The following is a 12,050-nucleotide window of genomic DNA, read 5'->3' as shown; positions in this document are numbered from 1 at the left end:
TATGAACCTCTACTCTTAAATAAAACATAGATTCCCAGTGGAACTGTTAAATATATCTTGACAATAGGATGCTAGACTTTTTGCTCTTGTCTGTATCAACAGCATCATTGTAAACTTAAATATGAAAATGGTGGGCTCCATTGCAATGACGTAGAAGAAAATGGAAGGGAGAAGGTGGAAGTAAAGCATAATGGGCATTCATGGAAAATCATTCAGTAAACTCAAAATCATAATAAGCATGTGTCTGAATATAACACAATTAGCAATAGTAGAAATACGTCACCATAAGTGGATAACAAGAAGATATCAAGAAAAGTTCCAAATATTTGGGTATATAAACATACTATTAAAAACTCACAAAATAGGGCCCGGCGGCGTGGCCTAGAGGCTAAAGTCCTCGCCTTGAATGCACCGGGATCCCATATGGACACTGGTTCTAATCCCGGCAGCCCCACTTGCCATCCACTCTCTGCTTGTGGCCTGGGAAAGCAGTCGAGGACGGCCCAAGGACTTGGGACCTTGCACCCACGTGGGAGACCGGGAAGAAGTTCCTGGTTCCTGGCTTCGGATTGGCACAGCACCAGCCGTTGCACTCACTTGGGGAGTGAATCATTGGATAGAAGATCTTCCTCTCTATCTCTCCTCCTCTCTGTAATTCTGACTTTGTAATAAAAATAAATAAATCTTTAAAAAAAACTCACAAAATAAAGTATAAATAAGAAATATCAGAATGAAATGAAATGAAATTGCAATATATCAAAATTTGTGAGATTCATCTGTAATATTGATTATGTAAAACTTATGAAATCAGATACTTAAGCTAAGAAAGACCAAGCTCACAAATGGATTGCCTGAGCTATTAACTTAAAAAACCAGAAAAAGAGAACAAATTAGATACAAAACAAACAAACCAACAAAGCTAAAGTCCTCACCTTGCATACACCAAGATTTCCTCTTGGACATTGGCTTGTGTCTCTGCAACTCCACATGTCATCCAATTCCCTACTTTTGGCCTGGGAAAGCAGCTTAGGATGGTCCAAAGCTTTGGAACCCTGTACCCACATGGGAGACCCAGAAAAGACTCCTGGCTCCTGGCTTCAGATGGGCTCAGCATCAGCCACTGCGACTACTTAGGGAGTGAATCAGCAGATAGAAGGTCTTCTTCTCTGTAGCATCTCTTCTCTATATATCTGACATTCAAACAAAAAATAAATTAGTCTTAAAGAAATTTTTATTTACATTGATATCACTGTATTATTGTTTCTTCAGAAATGAATCATAAAAAATAATTATTCTCAATTTGTATTCAAAACATATCTATCTTTATCACATATTATCACTTACAAGAATAAAATAATAAATCATAATCATTATTTGTAAAGCAGAAAGCAGTATCAAAAGTTCTGCTAATAAACCTTTCTTGATAATGGCTGATAGTATATTTTCCTTAAAATCAAATGACCAAAAAAAAAAAAATCAAATGACCATGAAATTATATTTTTAGTGTCAAATTATAAAACCACAGATAGAAGGATGTGAGAAAAATAGACCATCCAGAAATAGCTGTCATTCATGTTTTGTGCTGCTCTTCACCTCTGCCCTGGTTATTCTGCTTAATTTGACCCACTTTTGGTTCTTAGATGGCACCCTGCTGTTTCTTACTTCTAATTACTTCATCCATGGTTCTCTCACTGCCTGGAATGCCCTGCACAAAAGGACATCAATGCTATTTTCAAATAGCCATTTTTGTCTTTAGAAAATGCTACCCATTTAGCACACCTGGCCTGATGCTGTTCTTGCTCTACAGAGAATTGGCAATGTTTACATTTGTGTCTTATACATCTCAGGAAGGATTCTGCTGTATCATCCATAAGTAGTTTCTCCTTGTCTTTATAATGTCAATCTCTCCTACTATTAAAAATTCAGAAAGATAGAAAGTGTAACATTTCTTACTGTGTTCACTTTATTAGCAAATTGGTTATTTATGAAAACTCTGTATTTATTCTCTGTGAATTAATGAACATGAGTGGATGCATAAAATTTGGACCAGGATTGTGGAATAGCAAGTTAAGTTGCCACATGCAATACTAGCATCCCATATGGGTGCTGGTTTGTGCTGAGGCTCATCCACTTCTGATGCATCGTTGTGATAATGGCTCTGGAAGAAGGCCAACAAATGAGCCAAATATTTGGTCTCCCACTGCCTTCGTGCAACTCAGAAGAAGCTATTGGTTCCTGCCTTTAGCATGTTCTGGTTCGGATCATTGTAGCTATCTCAGAAATGATTAAACAGATGAAAGATTCCTCCGTTAGTCCCCATCTTTTCACTCTGACTTTTAAATATTCAAAATTTTTATAAATTTCTTAACACCTTTATTAAATCAGGATATCACAGTAAATTTCTTGCACAGATGAATGTATATATTCCTACATCAATGTTTGATAATTCCTTATCTAACATTGGTATTCTCTGGATTCAAAAGTGCTTCTGGTTCATCTACTCCATGGAATACCTCTCAGCTATTAAAAAAAACAAAATGCAGTTCTTTGTGGCCAAATGGGCCAAACTGGAAACCATAATGCTAAGGGAAATGAGCCAATCACAAAAGGTTAAATACCACATGTTTGCCTTAATTTAAGATGATATGATGTTATGTATAACATGCTATGTTTTGAATGTTATATGTTGTGTATAAACTAAAATTGAAGTATAGGTGAGGTGGTCACAGAAGGTGGCTGGGAACCCGCATTTACTTTTAACATATTGGTTACTCATTACTATGTCAATTAATTCCATAATGATGTAAATTTTTGCTGATGGTATGTTGGAGCTTTCAATTGATTGGAATGATACTCTGCTGGCTCTGTCATCAGACCAGAGAGGGTATACCTAAGAAGCCGTTGAACTTGACTGGACAATAAGATGCTGGACTCTATGTTTGGTATACGCTTGCAATGGGGAAATCTCAACTGAATTTGAGCTGTGGTTATGCAACAAGGTGGAGGAATCCACCATGGTGGGAGGGTTTGGGGAGGGGTGGGGAGAACCCAAGTATCTATGTAACTGTGTCACATAATACAATGTAATTACTGAAGTTAAATAATAAATAATTAAAAAAAATAAATAAAAAAAAAATAAAATTAACCATGAAAAAAAAAAAGTGCTTCTGGATATGAGTCCTTTGCCTTTTATATGTAATCATACTCATTTTCTTATGTTATATTACTTCTTAAAAATAAGTAGTAAAAATGTCCAATATTTTCTCACTTTGACTTTTTACACTTTTATAAGAATCCTAATGTAGCTCATAATGTCTCATTACATGGATTTACATTTCCTCCTTTAAACAGCCATCCATCCCAACCTTCTAGCTTTTCCTAATAAGCAAAAAAAGCAGAAAAATATATATGTAAGTACAATTGAGGGTTTGAGAATCAATATCACCTCTGATAGCAATGTCTTACGTTTTGTGGACTGCATCTTTAAGTATTGGGTTTTGGAAATAGAATAACCACAAAGGAAATTTCTCCCATTGCTTTTATATTATTTCTATCTTTTCTGTTATTTTTAACTTTAGTATTTACCCAGTAAAACGCATGAGGCATGTCTGGCCATCCACTACTGAACTTTTCTGTATTCTTTTAGTGTGCAGTTTCAATCATTATTTTTGATTACCTGTTCTAGCATGATCACAATTTCCTGTAATATTTCTTTCTCCTCCCAAGGGAAATTAATATCTGTTCCTCACTTTTGTCCCTTATTTTCTTTTTGAAAACTGAGACAGGTAAGCAAGAAATTAATTTTATATTTTAGCAATTTCTATTTTATTGGTCGATAATTTATTCTTATAATTTTTACTCTGCAGCTCCCTTCTAGGTGACCTCTGCTCTGGCATATACCCCAAACACATTTTGTAGAATATTTTGACTGCCTGTAATAGTTTTCATTTATTCTTCACTTCAGCTTACCTTTGGTTCTGTGCTCATAACTGTGCCCTCTGTCTCTTCGCTGCAATACCACGTAACCAATATTTTGTACTTCATCCCTGAGCTGCTCATATACTTGATTACATTTTACAAATCATTTTTCATCCACATCGGGTGTTTTTTAAAAAAGGTTGTGATATTTGCTTTTAAGTTACACATAAAAACAATCTTTTGGGAATATTGAATATTTCCTTGGCTGGGAATATATGCTGTTTTTCTTCTCTCTCTATTTTTTGTTATCCTGCACAGTAAAGTAACACTCATTATTTTTAGTAGCACACAATATCGGCTAATAATTACTTGATTAATTTACTGTATCATCAGTCTCATATGTTCCCCAGCATTGCTTAATTTCTTACATTTTTGCATTTAGTCATTTTAAAGCATGGCTGTTACACGTTTATGTTAATAAAATTTGACACAACAAAATGTGTTCCTATATTTGTACTAACCTTTAACTACTGCGCATGTTCACATAACATACATGTGTACACATTAAGCATGTGTACCTAATTTACGTTTCTTTTATTTGATATATTTCCTCACCATCTTCATTGTTCTGAAATGAAATCCTTAATATGTTACCTTGAATCTCTGTAGAAATGAATCTCATCTTTTTTAGCCTCTGTTATCTATGTTCTCTTTCTTTCTTTTTTAAAGATTTATTTAATTTTATTAGAAAGGTAGATATACAGATAGGAGGATCTTCAGCAAGACCATCGGGATTAGAATTAGCACCCATATGGGATGTCAACATGTGTAAGCTGAGAACGTTAGCCACTAGGCTACTGCACCAGGCCCATCCATGTTATTTCTTTCTCATTTATGCTTTCAGGTTCAGAGAAGCGTCTATTCACATATAGATTCACAAACAGCTGTAAGTGACAGCTCATGTGCCCTTTACCTATTTTTCTTCACGTTAGTGGTGAAAAAAAACTGTAAGAACACTATACAGCACTGCTACCAATATCTTCATTTTGCTAGTAACCCAGTCAAGACAAAACATATGCACTGGTATCAGTGTTATGACCACATGGATGTTCCATGCTTTCATTTTGTAACTGTAATCGGTTGTCACTTCAAGGATTTTGTGTAAATGGAATACACAAACTCAGATTGATTTTAACTCTCATAATGTTCTTGCATTGCATCCAAATTCTTACAGGTATGTATAATATTTTCCCCTTTTCACTTACTGAATAGCAGTGCATGGTATGAAGATACTGTTCACCTGTTATAAAACTTCTAGATTGATTTATTTGCAGGTTTTGAGGATAAAGCTGCTTTAAATAATCTTGTATATGTTACTATATGATCCCAAATCTTTTTTCTAGGATAAATATCAAAGACAGCAATTGATAATCCATTTGATAGTTTCATATGTAGTGTTTAGAGACTGGTGATGTGTTTTCTAGAGGGACCCTACCATTTTGTGTAAGTATAAGCAATATTTGAATGGTATAGGATCTCATCATCGTTGACAGCACGTCAGACATCATTTTTAAATCCGTAGCCATTCTCAAAGCTGCTATACTGACTTCTCATTGCGATTTAATTCAAATTTTCCCTATCGGCAATAGTGTTGAATGTTTTCTTCCTATGGCAATGGTACATTTTTCTGCAATTTTTTATTTATACAAAATATTTTCTATCTGATTTTTGATATGTTGATCATGAAAATTCTCTCAGCTCCTGAGCTAGTGTCCCTCTATTACTTATGTTGTTTCCAAATTTTCCCCTCGAGCCTAGAGCTAGTCTTATTTACCCCTTTAAAAGATCATTCATGGGCCCAGCGGCGTGGCCTAGCAGATCCCATAGGGGAGCCGGTTCTAATCCCGGCAGCTCCACTTCCCATCCAGTTCCCTGCTTGTGGCCTGAGAAAGCAGTTGAGGATGGCCCAATGCTTTGGGATCCTGCACCCATATTGAAGACCTGGAGGAAGTTCCTGGCTCCTGGCTCTGGATTGACACAGCACCGACCGTTGCGGCTCATTTGGGGAGTGAATCATTGGATAGAATATCTTCCTCTCTGTCTCTCCTCCTCTCTGTATATCTGACTTTGTAATAAAAATAAATAAATCTTAAAAAAAAAAAAAGGATCATTCATAGGGTTGGGAGCGGTAAACCAATGGCTAAATCATTATCTTGCAAGGGCCAGGATCCCATATGGGGACCAGTTTTTGTCCCAGCTGCATCAATTCCCATCCAGCTCCCTGCTTGTGGCCTACAAAAACAGCAGAGGATGGCCCAAAGCCTTGGAACCCTGCATCTGCACAGGAGATCCAGAATATGTTGACTTCTGACTTCTGGTGGGCTCAGCTCTGGCTGTTGTGGCCATTTGCAGAGTGAATAAAGGATGGAAGAACTTTCTGTCTCTCCTTCTCGCCATAAATCTGATCTGCCTTTCCAAGAAAAAATCAACAAATATTTAATATTTTTTAAAAAGATCATTCATAGAGAAAAAAACTGTTAGTTCTTCTTCTGTTTAATCTTAGCTGGTCCTCGTTACTGATTTAGCAAACAAAGTGTGGAAAAAATAAAATTTTGGGACTGAAATGAAAGTATAAAAAGGCTTGATTCTTCATGCTTTTATTGCATGTGATAATTACCCACATTTGTTTTGATTTTGGTAACATGTAATACTGTCATTTGGAATAATATTGGTCAGATAATTTTCTGAAATTCTCAATTGGAATTTCTTCATTATTTCTCATAATTATTTCCTCCTTATGGTTTTGAAAGGACTATCACTGATGCAAAGTTCCATTTTATTGTGTGATATCAAGAGCTTATTGTTGACTATGTTGGATAGCATTTTGTGGACTTTTTAAACTGATAAGCACAGATACTACACTTGATCTTAGCAAAAAGGCCGAGAAGCGATGTTTGTGAACTTTTTAAAGTACATGTTTAGATGAGGTGACATTGTACATGTATATTTTTAAAATCTGATATTGGTATTTGAGTAATTCTGGTCTCATAGAACAATATAGAAAGTGTTTCACATCCTTATATTTTCTCAAAGAGGTTGCAAAGGAATGATATCACATGATATTTAAATATTTGCTGAAAACTCATAAATGAAATCATATGGAACTAGTTATTTTCATCCTTAAAAGGTTACTTATTAATTATTAATTAATTTTACAATGTCTAGGCAAATTCAAATGATTTCCTTTCTGCTTTTGAGATTTTTGGTAGATTTTCTTTCTAGAAATGGATTCATTTATGCTATACAGTTTTTGGATGTGCAGCTGTCCATAGTACTCTGCTATGTATCCTGATATTCATGGTTTCCATACCTGTGATCTGTCAGGAGTCAGAGTAGCAAGTTCATACAACGGTCTCAGTTAGCCAAGGCTCGTATCAGGGATTCCCCCTGGGACACGGTGTGCCATGTGCCTAAGGCCTCCCATATGGGCTAGGCAGGCACAGATCCAAAGACCGTCTCCACAACAATGGTTCTTAATAATGATGGCAAAATGTCCAGTTCTGTAGCCAATGGGGAAAAAGCTAAGTTGCAACAATAAACTTATTTCTGAAGGAGACAAATTGAAAATGGATTCAACCTAAAGAGGAATTATGTTATTGATTGTGAACAGAATTATATGATAACAGAATTATATTATATAGTTATGTTAATAATTGTTAAGAGAATCTATTATGTGAAATTTGGAAAGATAATCCTTTCATACTACAAAAAAAAAAAAAAAGAAGGAGCATGAAAAGAGTGTCTAATCAATGGTATAGTGTCACTGAAAGGCCAGTGCTGAACTGCTGGCTTCCTCTGTCACATTTTCTTGTGAAATGGTGCTGGAAGAGAAGTAGATGGATTAGCACACATATGTGAGAATTGTCTCCATGTCAAGGGATCATCAAATAAAATACTTCTGAAATTGTTTGGGTTTTAGGATTTGGAGAAAAGAACACGACCTGTAAGGCAGTGAACAGGATTGAAGGGGATATGGCACATAATTAAGAATGGAAAAAGACTCAAAGACAAGATTAGATTTAAAGTGTGCAGCTGACATTTGATGGCAAAGGTCAAGATGGGGGTTAGGTCATTCCAAGCTGGATGGAGCAACAACTAAACATGCACAAGATCTGTGGCTGAGAGCAGGCCTGGTCAGGGAGCTATGGGGATGCCCCAGGTGGGTTGTGGTTATCACTGATAAGCACAAGAGGTGGAATGGGACAGTGATCTGGACTGGACATGGCTGCAGTGTCTCTGGTGCTCACAAGAACCAGAGTGAGTGTAGATTGGTTGGGCAAGGTCACTGTAGCTGCTGGATCAGGAGACTGGCCAAAATCTCATCAATATGCTTCAGATCTGACACTGAGAGTTGACCAGGTAGAGGAGCGTGAAGAACTCCTCTGTTAGGGCTCAGTGCCTGCAGGTGAGTACAAGACCAAACCAGGTTACAGTACCCATTAGCTTACATATGTGTGGATCAGATTTGGAGGAGGGCTGTGCTGGGCCTGTTCATATCACAGATATGAAAGTCAGGACAGGGTACAGGACAGGCTGGGACTGGGGGTAGGTTGAGCTGAGCCAGGCTGCAGCACCCACCGGCTGATGCCAAGGTGAGGCAGGTCATGCTAAAATGGGCCACGGCACCAACCAGGACACCCAAGACCCAGGGTGGTGGTGGGAATGTTAAGCCCAGTAGAGTGGACTGCAGAATCACTCATGCTGGGCCACTGGTATGCATGAAAGCTGGGACTTTGGTCAGATGAGGCTGGGCAGGGCAACAACACTCATTGGTCTGCATGTGAACTGGCTTAGAAGGAAAGCCAGGCTGGGCTATGCAACTGTATCCACTGGTGCCAGAGTAGTTGCAGGCTGTTTGGGTCTTGTGACAGCATCAGCTGGCAAATGCCAGGACTAAAGGAAGGTCTTGTCAGGCTGGACTACACTATCACCTAGAAAGTGTAAGATCTGGGGCTGGAAGCGGGCAAAGTAGGGAAAGTGTGGGTACCCCTCTGATGGGCTATACCTCCCACCTATGAACATGAAGTCTGGCTGGGCAGGTGGTAGCACTGACTGGCATAATTATAGGCTGGATACTGGGCTCTGCTGGGTTGAGCTGGGCTGCAGCATCCATTGATAACTATGAAATTCAAATGGAATGCAGAACAGACCAGACCAGTCTGCTGCATAATACAGGCATGTGCTGGAAACAGGGTTTGGGGCAGGCCTGGTGGGAGTTATTCGGAGTCGATCCAACTGGGCTGTAGTTCCTGCTAGTGTGTTTATGGGAGAGTTGAGAATTTGGTGAGCATCGTTAGGCTGCACAGCAGCATCCATTGATTTGTTTCAGAGAAAAGGGCTGCAGACAGAGCTGACTGGATGACTATAACCACCAGTATGTGTGTAGGCTGATGTGGGTGATGGACTGAACCAGATCCTGAACTCCCTGGCACACAGGAGTTAGGTCTGGGCTCTTCTCAGAAGAGGTTTTCTTGGGGAGCCCCGAACTGTACTGCTGGACTCAAAACTCCAACCATGGGGAAAGTCATAGGAACTGCGGTCGTGGAGTGCATGTGGCATGCAACCTCCTTGGTTGCTGAATCTGTGCAGTGGATGGCATGCTAAGATTCACATGGGGACATGACAGTTCATTGGGGCCTGCAGAGGATGTCTAACACCATGGAGGGCAGAACAGAATAGACAACACTCCTAGTCAATCTACAGCAGGCTTCTGAATATGGACTGTGTCAGGCAATGGACTTTGGAGGGATTTCCTCAACCTTGGAAAAACAAAATCAACAAAATCTCTGAACTATTGAAACTACTTAAACAATACCTTCTGAACATGATCAACATTCAGGATCTTTTTTTCTAATGCTTTCTTTTGAAAGCTTGAGCTGCAGAGACCACAGGAACCATGAAGAGATTTTTCATCCTCTGTTTCACTCCCCAAAGTGTCACAGCAGCCAGGTATGGAGCATACTGAAGCTTTATTAGGCCTCCCACATGTGTGTCAGGGCTCCAAGTATTTGGGGCAGCTTTTGTCAATAATCCAGGTGAATTATTACCAGGGTGGATACATTTCCAAGAGTACTCTATTAGGAGATACAGGCGTCACAAGTGGTTGTTTAACCCGTTAGATCACATTGCTGCTGGCCTCATGGTATTTTCTCTCTTTTCTTCTTTTTTCTTATCTTTCTTTCCTTCCTTCCTTTCTTTCATTTTCTCTTTCTTTCCTTTTTGCTTCCTTCCTCCCTTCCTTCCATTCTTTCTCTCATAACTGGCTTTTCAGATAAGTGGATTCAGTGTCTATGGTTTGGAGTTACTTAATTTATCAGATCTCAATTTATCTGAAGCAATTTATCTTATCAAGGAAAAAAACCCTTGCTATGTTTCTGTTTTGATAGCTTTTTATGGTTGTAAGAATGATTTTCAGGGGGTCAGTATTATGGTATAGCAAGAAAAGTTGCAGCCTCTGATGCCAGCAACTCATATGGGTGTTGGTTTGTTTTCTGGCTGCTTCGCTTCTGATCCTACTCCCTGCTAATAGTCTGGGAAAAGAAGTGAAAGATAGTTCAAGTGTGTGTATGGGGGACGGGTGGCAACAAAGAAAAAGAGATGGGATGCCTGGGGTGAGATGATGCTTCATTTGCTCTTTAACTCCCCAAATATCTGCTGGTATACTCCCCACATGTAAGCAGGAGCCAAGTTGAAATCAAGAACTCAGTACAATTTATTTTAGAGTAAGTGTCCCCAATTTATATAATTTACATAGAAGGTCCTAAGCTCTCCATATTTTTCGGTATAGTCTGTTCACTTGAGGGTTAAGCTACAGATTTTGTAGATTTTTATGAATCTGTTGGATTAAAAATACTGTTTGATTGCAACTCTAATAATTGTCTACTTCTTCAAGTATTAAAACAAAATAATCTGAAAAGAACATCAAACTAAATTTGATTTGCACAAGCATATTTCTCTTTCTGAGAAGTTAATTTGCTAAAATACATGTTCTGTTCAGTAGGAAAAAAATCAGATTCTAATCGTAGAGAAATTGTAATGCAATTCTGAATGCATGCTGATCTTACTGTGTTCCCTTCAATACACTTGTTTTTGTTTTAGAATAAATAAAGTGTTCTTGGGTATTTGTAAATGAATTTGGTCACAGTAAAAATAATGAAGTATGGAGAATTATTCTGGTTAATTTTATCCAGAATCTAAATAATTTTTAAGTAAAAGATGTTATTTCTTTGTTAAATTTTTATTTTTCTTATTACAGCTTCATAGGCTCAAGGATTTCCTCTCCTACTCCCTCTGTCTCCCCCATCCACCCTCCCACTCTTTCCCCTATATAATACTAGTATGGTGCTTCAGCAACTGTTACAAGTGTCATTCTGCTACTTAAGTGTATTGTGACATTGTAGGTATAGACAACAGTAGGAAATCCAGCATCCTGTTATGAAAAAAATATTTGACAGTTTCATTGGGAGTCCATTGTTTACTTATGAGCAGAGATGGGTACCACAATGTTAGTTTCATTTCTTGGTGTGCTAGTCTCCCTTAAACAGTTCCTCTAGATGTATGTATGTGTGGTTTATGTTTACCTATATATCTTGTATTAATAAGAAAATTTTTTTCTTGAGAGTTATTTTATAACAAAAGAAAGACTATCCCATAATATGTGCTTTTGTTTTAGAGATGTCTATATAAACACATATTAATAATAAAATGCTGGATAAAAATGTGATTATCAATGCAGCAGATCTTTTTGCCAGTAAATGCAAGATAAATGAAACTTTATGAATCCTAATCCTGCACTTGGCTGCAGTATTGTCAAATGCTGAGGAACAAAGAACAGATAGTGTCTTTTTCCTCGAGGAATAACTATTTTTCTTGGAATCTGACAATGCCCGCTATAGTAATGCATGTTCTTAATATTTTAATACAAACACTCACACATCTGAAACTCACACTTTAGCCTTCTTAGCATATATATATATATATATTTATATATATATATTTATATATATTTGTATGTACTGAGTTGTATATATGACTAATTACAAAGGAACATATATACTTAATTAGGACTTACT

General features: G+C 37.6%; 1 pseudogene; it reads right to left on the bottom strand.

Annotated features, from left to right (window-relative positions):
- Positions 1-6,725: 6,725 nt before the first annotated feature.
- LOC118759648 (U2 spliceosomal RNA) lies at positions 6,726-6,870 on the bottom strand (annotated as a pseudogene).
- Positions 6,871-12,050: the final 5,180 nt, after the last annotated feature.

Source organism: Ochotona princeps, chromosome 4 (genome assembly GCF_030435755.1).
Source record: "Ochotona princeps isolate mOchPri1 chromosome 4, mOchPri1.hap1, whole genome shotgun sequence".
Lineage (NCBI taxonomy): Eukaryota > Metazoa > Chordata > Mammalia > Lagomorpha > Ochotonidae > Ochotona > Ochotona princeps.
Note: the sequence above shows the minus strand (reverse complement) of the source record. Positions and strands in the feature narration are given on the sequence as shown.